This window comes from Haliotis rufescens, unplaced genomic scaffold, assembly GCF_023055435.1.
Source record: "Haliotis rufescens isolate VD_foot unplaced genomic scaffold, xgHalRufe1.0.p SCAF_22, whole genome shotgun sequence".
Lineage (NCBI taxonomy): Eukaryota > Metazoa > Mollusca > Gastropoda > Lepetellida > Haliotidae > Haliotis > Haliotis rufescens.
The window spans coordinates 4,968,785-4,985,894 of record NW_025963913.1 but is presented as its reverse complement, the minus strand read 5'-3'; positions in this window follow the sequence as shown (position 1 = coordinate 4,985,894).

Below are 17,110 nucleotides of genomic sequence, written 5' to 3'. Positions count from 1 at the left end.
AAGAAGTGGCGTCAAGCTAACAACAATCGTCTAGACTGGGAGCCGCAATTTTGTTTGAAGCAAATGCAAGGTGGAATCTCCATTGGTCAATGGAAGGGACATAACTCGTATTAGGCCCAGAGAAATTACAGCCAAGCTCGGCAGGGTTCGAAAATGGAGTTTTACAGGCAGTTAACTCCCTTGCCTCGGGAAGATTCGACGATAGCTGTATGTGTAATAATGCTTATAAAGTGAACAGATTTTTTTAAAAAGCCAGCGATAAGGTGAGGTGAGATGAAATGGGGTTTAAGGTCGGGTCCAAGATGATTGCACTCATGTAGCGACGTGTGTGTGTGTGTGGCTGCTTGTACTAGTCCTGACTGATGCCGATTTATAGTACTAGCCCACTGAGAAACCATACCGCAGTTTAACATGAATACCCCATTCAGACACAGTATACTGACTTGGAGCCGACCAGTCCTTGTTTTAGCCCCTCAATACTGTGTATTTTTTCAGCTACAGCTGCAAAACCAAAACCTTTTTAAAAGAAAACTATGAGCGTAAATATTTTGGGGTTTTAAAACACATCTTGGAACAATGTATTTTTGTGGCAGACAATTTCTTTCTTTCCAAACAGTCTGAAATAGGATTTTAAACGCATTTTCTGAGACAATTTCTTTATGACGATAAAAACGATCGGTGCCTAAGGTGTGGACGCGTATCAGCGCCACAGTCTAAAAAGATTGATCATCTACTTAGGTCATACTTTCATCCCCGTATGTGATATTATAATCGAACGTATCGTTTCTCAGACAGTGATATTGCCTGGTGAAGTTGCAATACCAGTTATATACAAACATATATATTATAAATTAAGGTGATTACTTAAATATAGTTAATTTATTTAAATGTTTGGAAGCATGTTGGTTGTTGTTTTCAACGTGTCAAACTATTACCGCTAAAAGAAAAAAACACAAACTGCAGAATTGTACCTTCGGTGCTTTAAAGGATAATGACGAGTATTGGTTTGATATAGGTTTATAGTTTGAGTGAGTCTCACCCCTTCATTTCACGGTTTACCTCTTAACCCTAATTTCCGTCATGGAGAAATCACGAGGATCAAAATATTCCCCCAGGTTTAACCATGTTATGGTTGATATATAATTTCGCTTAAATTTTGAATAGTAGCCTATAGCTGTTTATTTGTTTGTAGTTTGGAGAACATTTTGTGCTCTCCTCTCTTTATTTCTATTATTATTGAAATAAAGATTTACTTCATACAATGAGTTGATAATACCTCAGTAAAGACGGGTGAAATAAATGGGTCATTATTAATTAAATATTTATTATTTATTAATTAAGCCAGTGGTTATATATAACTGACCGCGTCGATTAGTCGAGAAAATATTGATACCTAGATGAAAGCAGTATCATCATCAGTATCATCTACGTAGATGTTATTTTTGTTTAGACTGTGGCACTAATACCCTTCCATACTGAGGCCTTGTGCGATTATATTGCAGAATTTCTGCTATCTAGTTTTACGTGTAATCATGTTGACGTCTAATCACTATTGTCTGATTAAGTGTAAGAACATTACTTGGAATATATTTATGAGGAAAGAAACACATATCCTACACGTATCTGCATGTGGTAAGAATAGTTATATTATGTATTGAATTCAAACTTTCTGAGATTCCAATTTCCATAAGAACATTTCAGCTCTTTCTTCACCAGAAGGGAGACACATGTGACCCAGTTGTCTAAGGCGCCGCAGTTCACTGTAGAGAAATGCATACCAGAAACCCAACATCGTGGGCTCCAATCCCAGATTCGTCCTGATTATATTTCCAGGTTCGTCAGCACCACACCGAAATCTCATTAAAATCAGATCTTAATTCTCGCTACTGTAAACAAAGGTCTGGGGACATCCTATTGCGGGTCATAACAGAACGACCTTTCGCGAACTTTGACCAATGAAAGGACTAACAAGTCGACATAAGCCATTCAGAAAGCAGCTTTCTCGAGCTATACGCCACTAGTTTCAAACGGACGACTACACTTTCAAAAATAGTTTGACAAAGTTCTCGATTCGAAATGTGAAAACTTAACAAAAGAACATACTGGACTGTCTAACAGATGGCCTAGATTATATGGCACTACTTCCCACGGACAATGCAAAGTCTCTTCCGTTCAAATGTTCATCTCATTGAAGCTGGGTGTGTATATAGAGACCTCTTTGTATTGTTTCCCTGCATTGAATTGATAGATACACGTCCTTGACTGATTCAATCGTAAAGCCCGTAAATGTCGTTGGGAATATCCCGTGTTTAGCTTTTAGACTGGTCGATATTTTCTAGTGGATTAACTACGAAAATAAAAGATTGCCGCTACTAGTTTATAAAGTGTGACAAAATAAATACCAGAGCTTGGAGACGAGGTTTCGCGAAAATACATCACAAAGATCTAAAAGTAGCGAACGTCGAAACTGTCGAAACACAGAAGGATCACACAACAATGAGGTAAGGTTCAATAACGAGTTAATTAATTAATCACTGAACTGAAAAATATTGTACAATGTCCCGAGATCGCCAGACATGATACCGGCTGTCAACTGTACTGGAAACATCAGTCGCTCGTCATTGTCTGTCACATCGTGGCTTTGGAATCCGGTTTTTGTCTGTATCCCTCCCACGATTGATACATCTGAACTGTTAAAATAATGAAATTGTACAATAAACTTTGAAACTTGAACTAGATCCATGTAATGTAATGAATACATCCCGGAAGTCGCGTGACCCAGAATGAATGCCGAGAACGCCACATCTCCTAGAGCCTGCGATATAAGTAATTAAAGCATGGAAATACTTAATAATCATATAGGATCGTTTCTAGAACGATCCCTGTAGACATTGGTAGGTAAAAGCCCTTGACTGTGACGGTCGGAATAACCTTGGACCCCCCGGATAAAAAAATTTGTAAACTGTAATATTTTATAGGGACGAGAAATCACATGCGACTTGTGGTAACTGTAACTTGTATACTTGAATCATTACGATCTTGGAATATTTTGGTGAGGTAACAAAACATAATTAATTAAGCTTTTATCCATTTTTTAACTGATATTTTCCATCAATAATAGCTGTTCAGATTCTGACAGCAAGATTTTTGTTCACCAACAGGCATGATACATGGGAGTTCAACGTTCACATTTCAACCTCGGGCTCTGTAAGAGATAATTGCAGCATTGAAAACGAGTTATTTTAATTAGTTAGTTGTTCCGACCGTGTAACCTTCCGATCCTCATTGTAATGATCTCTTAAATAACGACTGCTTGGCTGCAGCGACTGCTTGGCGTGGAGTCTTTGGGCGGGAGCTCGACCTCCTTCGAGGTTTTGATGTTTTGATTTTTCTGCGCTGACATAGTGAACAAATCCTTAAAAATCAAGCAACATTTCATCTACCCAATCCCCATTTTGACCAACTCTTAAAATAACGATAGGTTAGTTGAAGCGACAATTTGGCATGGGCCGCCTATGAAGCCATCTCTCGCTTTCAGTTTTCATAACAAGGAATGCAGAAAACATGAATGTACAAGACACGTTCTTCAAGCAACAGCGTTTATCACATACATTTTAAGCAGAATATTATATAGATTTTAATTCATGTATGAAACAAAGTGTATTTTATCAAAAATAGTCCAAAATAGTCCAAATGGTTCATCCGAAAGGTCCTAAAACTAGTAGTTCACACAACATTGGCATAGCAAACAATTCCAAAGTCTATCTCTCCGTGAAGAAACTCTGGAACATGTATTTCACACAGGACACAAGGACGGCCGAGCACGACTGGGGCTGCTTGGATTCTTCACCAAGATCTATCTCCACAACTTGAGGGCGGGCTCTGGGGGCGGGGAGGGAGGTCTGGGGGTCGGGCTGGGATGAGAGGGGGTTGACGGTGATGGTGAAGACACTGGTGCACTTATAGAGAGGAAATAGATGTCCTTAAATAATTGAAATCAGTATCAATCCACAGTTTAGCGTGTATGAAACAAACATGAAAAGGTCGACCATTTTGCACCTACTTTATCTGGATATTTAAACAAATAGCAAGTGAAGATATACCGCCTACCGACTAACACAGAGAAATGCAACAAAAATATTTCTATAATCACAGAAAATCTGTATTTGTATGATTGCGACAGTATCATGAGAGTCAGGGCACGATTTAGGAACTTGATATAGTTTGCACCTGGTGCAAGTTGACCCCCCTACCATTTTCCACTAGACTAAACCGATTGCACTCCTAACAGAACCTATTCACTGACAAGATCACTTTGAATGGAATCACTTATACATCCCACATATTTGTTTGTATTCTTGTCATTTATCATAAGACTGACCTGATAAGGTTCATGACGAAATGCCAAAAGGACAATGTCAAATTACTCAAAACACTGGGAATGTGATGTAGTATGGTACAAAAAGTTAGAAAGCCTTTTTAGTAAGTCAGTAACAAAGTTGTAAAATTTTGACATGCACTGGGTGCAAGTATAGATAAAAAATAGGCTGCATTTTTCAATATCAGGTGGCATTTGTGCCCATTCTTTGTTAAATCGAGCCCTGGTCATGAGCATGTGTTTTTCAATCACTTACAAATAGTGGTATACCAGTTGTTTGTGAAAAGGTCATGTATAGGGAAACGGAAGTAATTTCAGACTTTTTTTTCTAATAGGACACATTCAAACAACTTGAACCTAACGATGACCTACAGGATCAGGGACAGGAAGAGTCTTTTGGGAGACGGGGGCCTGGTAGTTCCTAAACCTGTGAAGATCATCCTGAGCTATAATGGAATAAATAAAATAATAAAACAACATCATCCATCCTCATTGTGTAGACTATAACATAGACTTTGGTTATTGAAACATGATTCCTGTGTGTTTTTTAAGGAGATTAAGCAAATTATGCCAACGTTGCAGGGTTCTGTGCCAGGAAGTTTGGTTTAGGTAAAATGGTCACTGGACATTTTGGGACAAGAGAGACCTATACTTCACAAGTCCCTCCCCTTGACACCACATATGAAAACATACACAAATCATGATTCACTTTGTGGATCCCATTGCCATGGGAAGGAAAGGGGAAACATAGATCTATTGTTACTTTGATCATATATCATGATACTTTGACAGTGATATTTTAATAACCGCCATACAAATTCACTTCACAAAAGATCAACTGTAAAACACAAAGTACATAAACATATACGAGGGATCGGCGAAGTACATGAAATGTCCCATCTGCTAATGAGTATGTCTGTCATTTTCTTTCACTTTTATTCTTACCAAATGTTTAGGACAGATTTAAGTTGGGAATACAATCGGTCAAAAGGTATAAATATGTAAGCTTTGAAATCAAGATTAAAAGCAAACATAGGTTAACACTGAGAACACTATTAGATACCTTGATGATAAACCAAAGCAACAGTGGCATACATCGTGAAGAACGTGCGATACGTGCGGGATAAAGAGCAAAATGTAAACACAGACGTGGAAACAAAGTGCAGCAGCAACAACCAAAATGGCGTCGTTTGTGAATAACGGAAGTAGCAATGGTCTCCATGGAGATCCATCAGCGATCGCCGCTTCTCGCTGGTTTCCGTAAACTGACCCTTTCCGTAACCTTCTTGTGCTGGAATAATTGTCACAAATGATATCCTTTACCGGAATGACAAGATTGATCACGACTGGGAAATCTGTTATACCTTGAATACATGGTGCACCGTTAGTTTTCATGCGACGATACGATACACTAAACGTTATATTCTGTGTCGATACTAGACTGGGGTCCTGTCTACCAAAACTAAACTTGCGTCGCGTACCAACAGTGGAACCAGTTTATATCGATACAAGACACACTAAGCTGGGCCCCGTCTCTAATATCACAATGTAGCTTGGCGCAAGTTGACGACGCTCAAAGGAATCAGCTTAGACGATGCACTGTCTTGCTAAACTTACCGCTCGTTTAATAACTCCCACTGTTTTTTGCCAGTTAAGTATCGCAGATGTTTTGAAGTTAGGCTTTAAAGTTCACTCACAAACATAGCGGCTTCGAACATGTGTCTGCTGCAACTGTTACCTTTTGAGCTTGCTCTGAAATATCGAGTTTCCACGCGATTTGACCTAAATATGGGTATCGCGATACAAACAACGATTATGACTAATGTCTAACAACACAACGAGTTGACAACAGATGAGGGGTTAACAATCATTCCATACAAAATGTACCTGGAACAAAATACCTTTTTTGTGTATTTCTGTTGTAACACGAGCAGTGTTTTTGCATTCCATCACAATGACCGTGACCTATTCCTGTCAAGGGCAATTAATTCATATAGAGAGCAGAGTGGTTTCCCTTTGACTACGAGTACACAAGCTCCTTCCCAGCGCGAAACGCTTTCGTTACCCTCTCGGTAAAATCACTGCCCATTCATCGCCACTCGCCCCTTTCCGTAACCTGCAATTCGGTTTGTCCCGGAATTACACGAGATGGTCTAGAATGATCACTGTAGTCAGTGTGGAAGCGGCAATTACAAGAGTATTGAAATTTGGCCCCTAACCTCAAATGAAGTCGTTTATATTTTGGTTAATGTCTTTGGGAATGCCATCATAATGACTTTTGACATTATGACTGACTAGATTTCCCAGATGAATATAACTCTAGGACAAACGTAGGACAATATCTGAATAGCAAAATACACTTTCAGCACATTATTGGTGTGCATACTAAGTTTGACGAGTTGCCTTGTTTAAAGAATAAACGCCGGTGAACTGACACAACATTGACGCAATATTGAAAGAAATATTTGATACAAAACAACGACTGTCATATTAGATAGAGAGTGAAAGATACATTCTGATAGGAATGTTCTTGCAAGAAGTGGCGTTAAGCTGACAACAATCGTCTAGACTGGGAGCCGCAATTTTGTTTGAAGCAAATGCAAGGTGGAATCTGCATTGGTCAATGGAAGGGACATAACTCGTATTAGGCCCAGAAATTACAGCCTAGCTCGGCAGGGTTCGAAAATGGAGTTTTACAGGCAGTTAACTCCCTTGCCTCGGGAAGATGCGACGATAGCTGTATGTGTAATAATGCTTATAAAGTGAACAGATTTTTTTAAAAAGCCAGCGATAAGGTGAGGTGAGATGAAATGGGGTTTAAGGTCGGGTCCAAGATGATTGCACTCATGTAGCGACGTGTGTGTGTGTGGCTGCTTGTTCTAGTCCTGACTGATGCCGATTTATAGTACTAGCCCACTGAGAAACCATACCGCAGTTTAACATGAATACCCCATTCAGACACAGTATACTGACTTGGAGCCGACAAGTCCTTGTTTTAGCCCCTCAATACCGAGCGCCAGACAGGGTAACAACAAGTACCATCTTTTAACGCCTTTTGGTATGACGCGGCCAGGGATCGAACCCTGGACCTTCGCTCACCGATAAGGAATATTACTTACAGTAATGACAAAGTGAGCTTTTCAAGAAATATCCATTTTGTTGGCGATATCATTGAGTTTTGATCACGTGGTGAATTCCTGATTTTGTCCACGCCTGGGATTTTGTATGGAGACTGTGTTTTTTTTCAGCTACAGCTGCAAAACCAAAACCTTTTTAAAAGAAAACTATGAGCGTAAATATTTTGGGGTTTTAAAACACATCTTGGAACAATGTATTTTTTGTGGCAGACAATTTCTTTCTTTCCAAACAGTCTGAAATAGGATTTTAAACGCATTTTCTGAGACAATTTCTTTATGACGATAAAAACAATCGGTGCCTAAGTCATGGACGCGTATCAGCGCCACAGTCTAAAAAGATTGATCATCTACTTAGGTCATACTTTCATCCCCGTATGTGATATTATAATCGAACGTATCGTTTCTCAGACAGTGATATTGCCTGGTGAAGTTGCAATACCAGTTAGATACAAACATATATATTATAAATTAAGGTGATTACTAAAATATAGTTAATTTATTTAAATGTTTGGAAGCATGTTGGTTGTTGTTTTCAACGTGTCAAACTATTACCACTAAAAGAAAAAAACACAAACTGCAGAATTGTACCTTCGGTGCTTTAAAGGATAATGACGAGTATTGGTTTGATATAAGTTTATTGTTTGAGTGAGTCTAACCCCTTCATTTCACGGTTTACCTCTTAACCCTAATTTCCATCATGGAGAAATCACGAGGATCAAAATATTCCCCCAGGTTTAACCATGTTATGGTTGATATATAATTTCGCTTAAATTTTGAATAGTGGCCTATAGCTGTTTATTTGTTTGTAGTTTGGAGAACATTTTGTGCTCTCCTCTCTTTATTACGGTTGTAAAAGAGTGTGGCGTGTGTTATTCTCCAGTAACTTCGACATATTGAAATAAAGATTTACTTCATACAATGAGTTGATAATACCTCAGTAAAGACGGGTGAAATAAATGGGTCATTATTAATTAAATATTTATTATTTATTAATTAAGCCAGTGGTTATATATAACTGACCGCGTCGATTAGTCGAGAAAATATTGATACCTAGATGAAAGCAGTATCATCATCAGTATCATCTACGTAGATGTTATTTTTGTTTAGACTGTGGCACTAATACCCTTCCATACTAAGGCCTTGTGCGATTACGTTGCAGAATTTCTGCTAACTAATTTTACGTGTAATCATGTTGACGTATAATCACTATTGTCTGATTAAGTGTAAGAACATTACTTGGAATATATTTATGAGGAAAGAAACACATATCCTACACGTATCTGCATGTGGTAAGAATAGTTATATTATGTATTGAATTCAAACTTTCTGAGATTCCAATTTCCATAAGAACATTTCAGCTCTTTCTTCACAAGAAGGGAGACACAGGTGACCCAGTTGTCTAAGGCTCCGCAGTTCACTGTAGAGAAATGTATACCAGAAACCCAACATCGTGGGCTCCAATCCCAGATTCGTCCTGATTATATTTCCAGGTTCGTCAGCACCACACCGAAATCTCATTAAAATCAGATCTTAATTCTCGCTACTGTACACAAAGGTCTGGGGACATACTATTGCGGGTCATAACAGAACGACCTTTCGCGAACTTTGACCAATGAAAGGACTAACAAGTCGACATAAGCCATTCAGAAAGCAGCTTTCTCGAGCTATACGCCACTAGTTTCAAACGGACGACTACACTTTCAAAAATAGTTTGACAAAGTTCTCGATTCGAAATGTGAAAACTTAACAAAAGAACATACTGGACTGTCTAACAGATGGCCTAGATTATATGGCACTACTTCCCACGGACAATGCAAAGTCTCTTCCGTTCAAATGTTCATCTCATTGAAGCTGGGTGTGTATATAGAGACCTCTTTGTATTGTTTCCCTGCATTGAATTGATAGATACACGTCCTTGACTGATTCAATCGTAAAGCCCGTAAATGTCGTTGGGAATATCCCGTGTTTAGCTTTTAGACTGGTCGATATTTTCTAGTGGATTAACTACGAAAATAAAAGATTGCTGCTACTAGTTTATAAAGTGTGACAAAATAAATACCAGAGCTTGGAGACGAAGTTTCGCGAAAATACATCACAAAGATCTAAAAGTAGCGAACGTCGAAACTGTCGAAACACAGAAGGATCACACAACAATGAGGTAAGGTTCAATAACGAGTTTATTAATTAATCACTGAACTGAAAAATATTGTACAATGTCCCGAGATCGCCAGACATGATACCGGCTGTCAACTGTACTGGAAACATCAGTCGCTCGTCATTGTCTGTCACATCGTGGCTCTGGAATCCGGTTTTTGTCTGTATCCCTCCCACGATTGATACATCTGAACTGTTAAAATAATGAAATTGTACAATAAACTTTGAAACTTGAACTAGATCCATGTAATGTAATGAATACATCCCGGAAGTCGCGTGACCCAGAATGAATGCCGAGAACGCCACATCTCCTAGAGCCTGCGATATAAGTAATTAAAGCATGGAAATACCTAATAATCATATAGGATCGATTCTAGAACGATCCCTGTAGACATTGGTAGGTAAAAGCCCTTGACTGTGACGGTCGGAATAACCTTGGACCCCCCGGATAAAAAATTTCGTAAACTAATATTTTATAGGGACGAGAAATCACATGCGACTTGTGGTAACTGTAACTTGTATACTTGAATCATTACGATCTTGGAATATTTTGGTGAGGTAACAAAACATAATTAATTAATCTTTTATCCATTTTTTAACTGATATTTTCCATCAATAATAGCTGTTCAGATTCTGACAGCAAGATTTTTGTTTACCAACAGGCATGATACATGGGAGTCTAACGTTCACATTTCAACCTCAGGCTCTGTAAGAGATAATTGCAGCATTGAAAACGAGTTATTTTAATTAGTTAGTTGTTCCGACCGTGTAACCTTCCGATCCTCATTGTAATGATCTCTTAAATAACGACTGCTTGGCTGCAGCGACTGCTTGGCGTGGAGTCTTTGGGCGGGAGCTCGACCTCCTTCGAGGTTTTGATGTTTTGATTTTTCTGCGCTGACATAGTGAACAAATCCTTAAAAATCAAGCAACATTTCATCTACCCAATCCCCATTTTGACCAACTCTTAAAATAACGATAGGTTAGTTGAAGCGACAATTTGGCATGGGCCGCCTATGAAGCCATCTCTCGCTTTCGGTTTTCATAACAAGGAATGCAGAAAACATGAATGTACAAGACACGTTCTTCAAGCAACAGCGTTTATCACATACATTTTAAGCAGAATATTATATAAATTTTAATTCATGTATGAAACAAAGTGTATGTTATCAAAAATAGTCCAAAATAGTCCAAATGGTTCATCCGAAAGGTCCTAAAACTAGTAGTTCACACAACATTGGCACAGAAAACAAGTCCAAAGTCTATCTCTCCGTGAAGAAACTCTGGAACATGTATTTCACACAGGACACAAGGACGGCCGAGCACGACTGGGGCTGCTTGGATTCTTCACCAAGATCTATCTCCACAACTTGAGGGCGGGCTCTGGGGGCGGGGAGGGAGGTCTGGGGGTCGGGCTGGGATGAGAGGGGGTTGACGGTGATGGTGAAGACACTGGTGCGCTTATAGAGAGGAAATAGATGTCCTTAAATAATTGAAATCAGTATCAATCCACAGTTTAGCGTGTATGAAACAAACATGAAAAGGTCGACCATTTTGCACCTACTTTATCTGGATATTTAAACAAATAGCAAGTGAAGATATACCGCCTACCGACTAACACAGAGAAATGCGACAAAAACATTTCTATAATCACAGAAAATCTGTATTTGTATGATTGCGACAGTATCATGAGAGTCAGGGCACGATTTAGGAACTTGATATAGTTTGCACCTGATGCAAGTTGACCCCCCTACCATTTTCCACTAGACTAAACCGATTGCACTCCTAACAGAACCTATTCACTGACAAGATCACTTTGAATGGAATCACTTATACATCCCACATATTTGTTTGTATTCTTGTCATTTATCATAAGACTGACCTGATAAGGTTCATGACGAAATGCCAAAAGGACAATGTCAAATTACTCAAAACACTGGGAATGTGATGTAGTATGGTACAAAAAGTTTATTGATTTCAAAGATGTAAGTGTAGAAAGCCTTTTTAGTTAGTCAGTAACAAAGTTGTAAAATTTTGACATGCACTGGGTGCAAGTATAGATAAAAAATAGGCTGCATTTTTCAATATCAGGTGGCATTTGTGCCCATTTTTTGTTAAATCGAGCCCTGGTCATGAGCATGTGTTTTTCAATCACTTACAAATAGTGGTGATACCAGTTGTTTGTGAAAAGGTCATGTATAGGGAAACGGAAGTAATTTCAGACTTTTTTTTCTAATAGGACACATTCAAACAACTTGAACCTAACGATGACCTACAGGATCAGGGACAGGAAGAGTCTTTTGGGAGACGGGGGCCTGGTAGTTCCTAAACCTGTGAAGATCATCCTGAGCTATAATGGAAAAAATAAAATAATAAAACATCATCATCCATCCTCATTGTGTAGACTATAATATAGACTTTGGTTATTGAAACATGATTCCTGTGTGTTTTTTAAGGAGATTAAGCAAATTATGCCAACGTTGCAGTGTTCTGTGCCAGGAAGTTTGGTTTAGGTAAAATGGTCACTGGACATTTTGGGACAAGAGAGACCTATACTTCACAAGTCCCTCCCCTTGACACCACATATGAAAACATACACAAATCATGATTCACTTTGTGGATCCCATTGCCATGGGAAGGAAAGGGGAAACATAGATCTATTGTTACTTTGATCATATATCATGATACTTTGACAGTGATATTTTAATAACCGCCATACAAATTCACTTCACAAAAGATCAACTGTAAAACACAAAGTACATAAACATATACGAGGGACCGGCGAAGTACATGAAATGTCCCATCTGCTAATGAGTTTGTCTGTCATTTTTTTTCACTTTTATTCTTACCAAATGTTTAGGACAGATTCAAGTTGGGAATACAATCGGTCAAAAGGTATCAATATGTAAGCTTTGAAATCAAGATAAAAAGCAAACATAGGTAAACACTGAAAACACTATTAGATACCTTGATGATAAACCAAAGCAACAGTGGCATACATCGTGAAGAACGTGCGATACGTGCGGGATAAAGAGCAAAATGTAAACACAGACGTGGAAACAAAGTGAAGCAGCAACAACCAAAATGGCGTCGTTTGTGAATAACGGAAGTGGCAATGGTCTCCATATCCTTTACTGGAATGACAAGATTGATCACGACTGGGAAATCTGTTATACCTTGAATACATGGTGCACCGTTAGTTTTCATGCGACGATACGATACACTAAACGTTATATTCTGTGTCGATACTAGACTGGGGTCCTGTCTACCAAAACTAAACTTGCGTCGCGTACCAACAGTGGAACCAGTTTATATCGATACAAGACACACTAAGCTGGGCCCCGTCTCTAATATCACAATGTAGCTTGGCGCAAGTTGACGACGCTCAAAGGAATCAGCTTAGACGATGCACTGTCTTGCTAAACTTACCGCTCGTTTAATAACTCCCACTGTTTTTTGCCAGTTAAGTATCGCAGATGTTTTGAAGTTAGGCTTTAAAGTTCACTCACAAACATAGCGGCTTCGAACATGTGTCTGCTGCAACTGTTACCTTTTGAGCTTGCTCTGAAATATCGAGTTTCCACGCGATGTGACCTAAATATGGGTATCGCGATACGTATCGTATGGTGACCTAATACGTATCGTGATACGTATCGTATAGTGACCTTGCTGTATCGTTTGACCCCTATATTATTGGTTCTACTGTATATATTTCTGGGAACAAAACCTTGCATGTCCAAACAACGATTATGACTAATGTCTAACAACACAACGAGTTGACAACAGATGAGGGGTTAACAATCATTCCATACAAAATGTACCTGGAACAAAATACCTTTTTTGTGTATTTCTGTTGTAACACGAGCAGTGTTTTTGCATTCCATCACAATGACCGTGACCTTTTCCTGTCAAGGGCAATTAATTCATATAGAGAGCAGAGTGGTTTCCCTTTGACTACGAGTACACAAGCTCCTTCCCAGCGCGAAACGCCTTCGTTACCCTCTCGGTAAAATCACTGCCCATTCATCGCCACTCGCCCCTTTCCGTAACCTGCAATTCGGTTTGTCCCGGAATTACACGAGATGGTCTAGAATGATCACTGTAGTCAGTGTGGAAGCGGCCATTACAAGAGTATTGAAATTTGGCCCCTAACCTCAAATGTAGTCGTTTATATTTTGGTTAACGTCTTTGGGAATGCCACCATGGTGAATTTTGACATTTTGACTGACTAGATTTCCCAGATGAATTTAACTCTAGGACAAACGTAGGACAATATCTGAATAGCAAAATACACTTTCAGCACATTGATGTGCATACTAAGTTTGACGAGTTGCCTTGTTTAAAGAATAAACGCCGGTGAACTGACACAACATTGACGCAATATTGAAAGAAATATTTGATACAAAACAACGACTGTCATATTAGATAGAGAGTGAAAGATACATTCTGATAGGAATGTTCTTGCAAGAAGTGGCGTTAAGCTAACAACAATCGTCTAGACTGGGAGCCGCAATTTTGTTTGAAGCAAATGCAAGGTGGAATCTGCATTGGTCAATGGAAGGGACATAACTCGTATTAGGCCCAGAAATTACAGCCTAGCTCGGCAGGGTTCGAAAATGGAGTTTTACAGGCAGTTAACTCCCTTGCCTCGGGAAGATGCGACGATAGCTGTATGTGTAATAATGCTTATAAATTGAACAGATTTTTTTAAAAAGCCAGCGATAAGGTGAGGTGAGATGTAATGGGGTTAAAGGTCGCGTCCAAGATGATTGCACTCATGTAGCGACGTGTGTGTGTGTGGCTGCTTGTACTAGTCCTGACTGATGCCTTTATAGTACTAGCCCACTGAGATACCATACCGCAGTTTAACATGAATACCCCATTCAGACACAGTATACTTACTTGGAGCCGACCAGTCCTTGTTTTAGCCCCCAAATACCGAGCGCCAGACAGGGTAACAACAAGTACCATCTATTAACGCCTTTTGGTATGACGCGGCCAGGGATCGAACCCTAGACCTTCGATCACCGATTAGGAATATTACTTACAGTAATGATAAAGTGAGCATTTCAAGAAATATCCATTTTATTGGCGATATCATTGAGTTTTGATCACGTGGTGAATTCCTGATTTTGTCCACGCCTGGGATTCTGTATGGAGACTGGGTATTTTTTCAGCTACAGCTCCAAAACCAAAACCTTTTTAAAAGAAAACTATGAGCGTAAATATTTTGGGGTTTTAAAACACATCTTGGAACAATGTATTTTTTGTGGCAGACAATTTCTTTCTTTCCAAACAGTCTGAAGTAGGATTTTAAACGCATTTTCTGAGACAATTTCTTTATGACGATAAAAACGATCGGTGCCTAAGGTGTGGACGCGTATCAGCGCCACAGTCTAAACAGATTGATCATCTACGTAGGTCATACTTTCATCCCCGTATGGGATGTTATAATCGAACGTATCGTTTCTCAGATAGTGATATTGCCTGGTGAAGTTGCAATACCAGTTAGATACAAACATATATATTTTAAATTAAGGTGATTACTTAAATATAGTTAATTTATTTGAATGTTTGGAAGCATGTTGGTTGTTGTTTTCAACGTGTCAAACTATTACCGTTTAAGAAAAAACACAAACTGCAGAATTGTACCTTCGGTGCTTTAAAGGATAATGACGAGTATTGGTTTGATATAGGTTTATAGTTTGAGTGAGTCTAACCCCTTCATTTCACGGTTTACCTCTTAACCCTAATTTCCGTCATGGAGAAATCACGAGGATTAAAATATTCCCCCAGTTTTAACCATGTTATGGTTAATATATAATTTCGCTTAAATTTTGAATAGTGGCCTATAGCTGTTTATTTGTTTGTAGTTTGGAGAACATTTTGTGCTCTCCTCTCTTTATTACGGTTGTAAAAGAGTGTGGCGTGTGTTATTCTCCAGTAACTTCGACATATTGAAATAAAGTTTACTTTATACAATGTGTAGATAATACCTAAGTAAAGACGGGTGAAACAAATGGGTCATTATTAATTAAATATTTATTATTTATTAATTAAGCCAGTGGTTATATATAACTGACCCAGAACTAGCGTCGATTAGTCGAGAAAATATTGATACCTAGATGAAAGCAGTATCATCATCAGTATCATCTACGTAGATGATATTTTTGTTTAGACTGTGGCACTAATACCCTTCCATACTAAGGCCTTGTGCGATTACATTGCAGAATTTCTGCTAACTAATTTTACGTGTAATCATGTTGACGTCTAATCACTATTGTCTGATATATGTGTAAGAACATTACTTGGAATATATTTATGAGGAAAGAAACACATATCCTACACGTATCTGCATGTGGTAAGAATAGTTACAATGTATATTATGTATTGAATTTAAACTTTCTGAGATTCCAATTTTCCTTAGAACTATCAACATGGTAGAATGTGTATTGATGATATTTCAATGGAAAATTGTCAATTATCTTTGTTAAATTAATATTGTAATAAGTTGTCATCTTGATGTATTATTAATAATAATACCGTATTAATGTGAACAGTATTCCTGAACTTTTGAAATATATTTTACCAGCATGCTTGGAAAAAAAACCTCCAACTTATTGAAATGTAGAATGGGCCAGTGGCCTTACATTACTGAAATACATCTATGTCTATGTCTATGAAATCGTCAACCTCTTCAACTTCAGCAATGTTAAAGAAAAACATTTCAGCTCTTTCTTCACGAGAAGGGAGACACAGGTGACCCAGTTGTCTAAGGCGCCGCAGTTCACTGTAGAGAAATGCATACCAGAAACCCAACATCGTGGGCTCCAATCCCAGATGCGACCTGATTATATTTCCAGGTTTGTCAACACCACAACCCAATCTCATTAAAATCAGATCTTAGTTCTCGCTACTGTAAACAAAGGTCTGGGGACATCCTATTGCGGGTCATAACAGAACGACCTTTCGCGAACTTTGACCAATGAAAGGACTAACAAGTCGACATAAGCCATTCAGAAAGCAGCTTTCTCTAGCTATACGCCACTAGTTTCAAACAGACGACTACACTTTCAAAAATAGTTTGACAAAGTTCTCGATTCGAAATGTGAAAACTTAACAAAAGAACATACTGGACTATCTAACAGATGGCCTAGATTGTATGGCACTACTTCCCACGGACAATGCAAAGTCTCTTTCGTTCAAATGTTCATCTCATTGAAGCTGGGTGTGTATATAGAGACCTCTTTGTATTGTTTCCCTGCATTGAATTGACAGATACACGTTCTTGACTGATTCAGTCGTAAAGCCGTAACTGTCGTTGGGAATATCCCGTGTTTAGCTTTTAGACTGGTCGATATTTTCTAGTGGATTAACAACGAAAATGAATGGGTGCTGCTACTAGTTTATAAAGTGTGACAAAATAAATACCAGAGCTTGG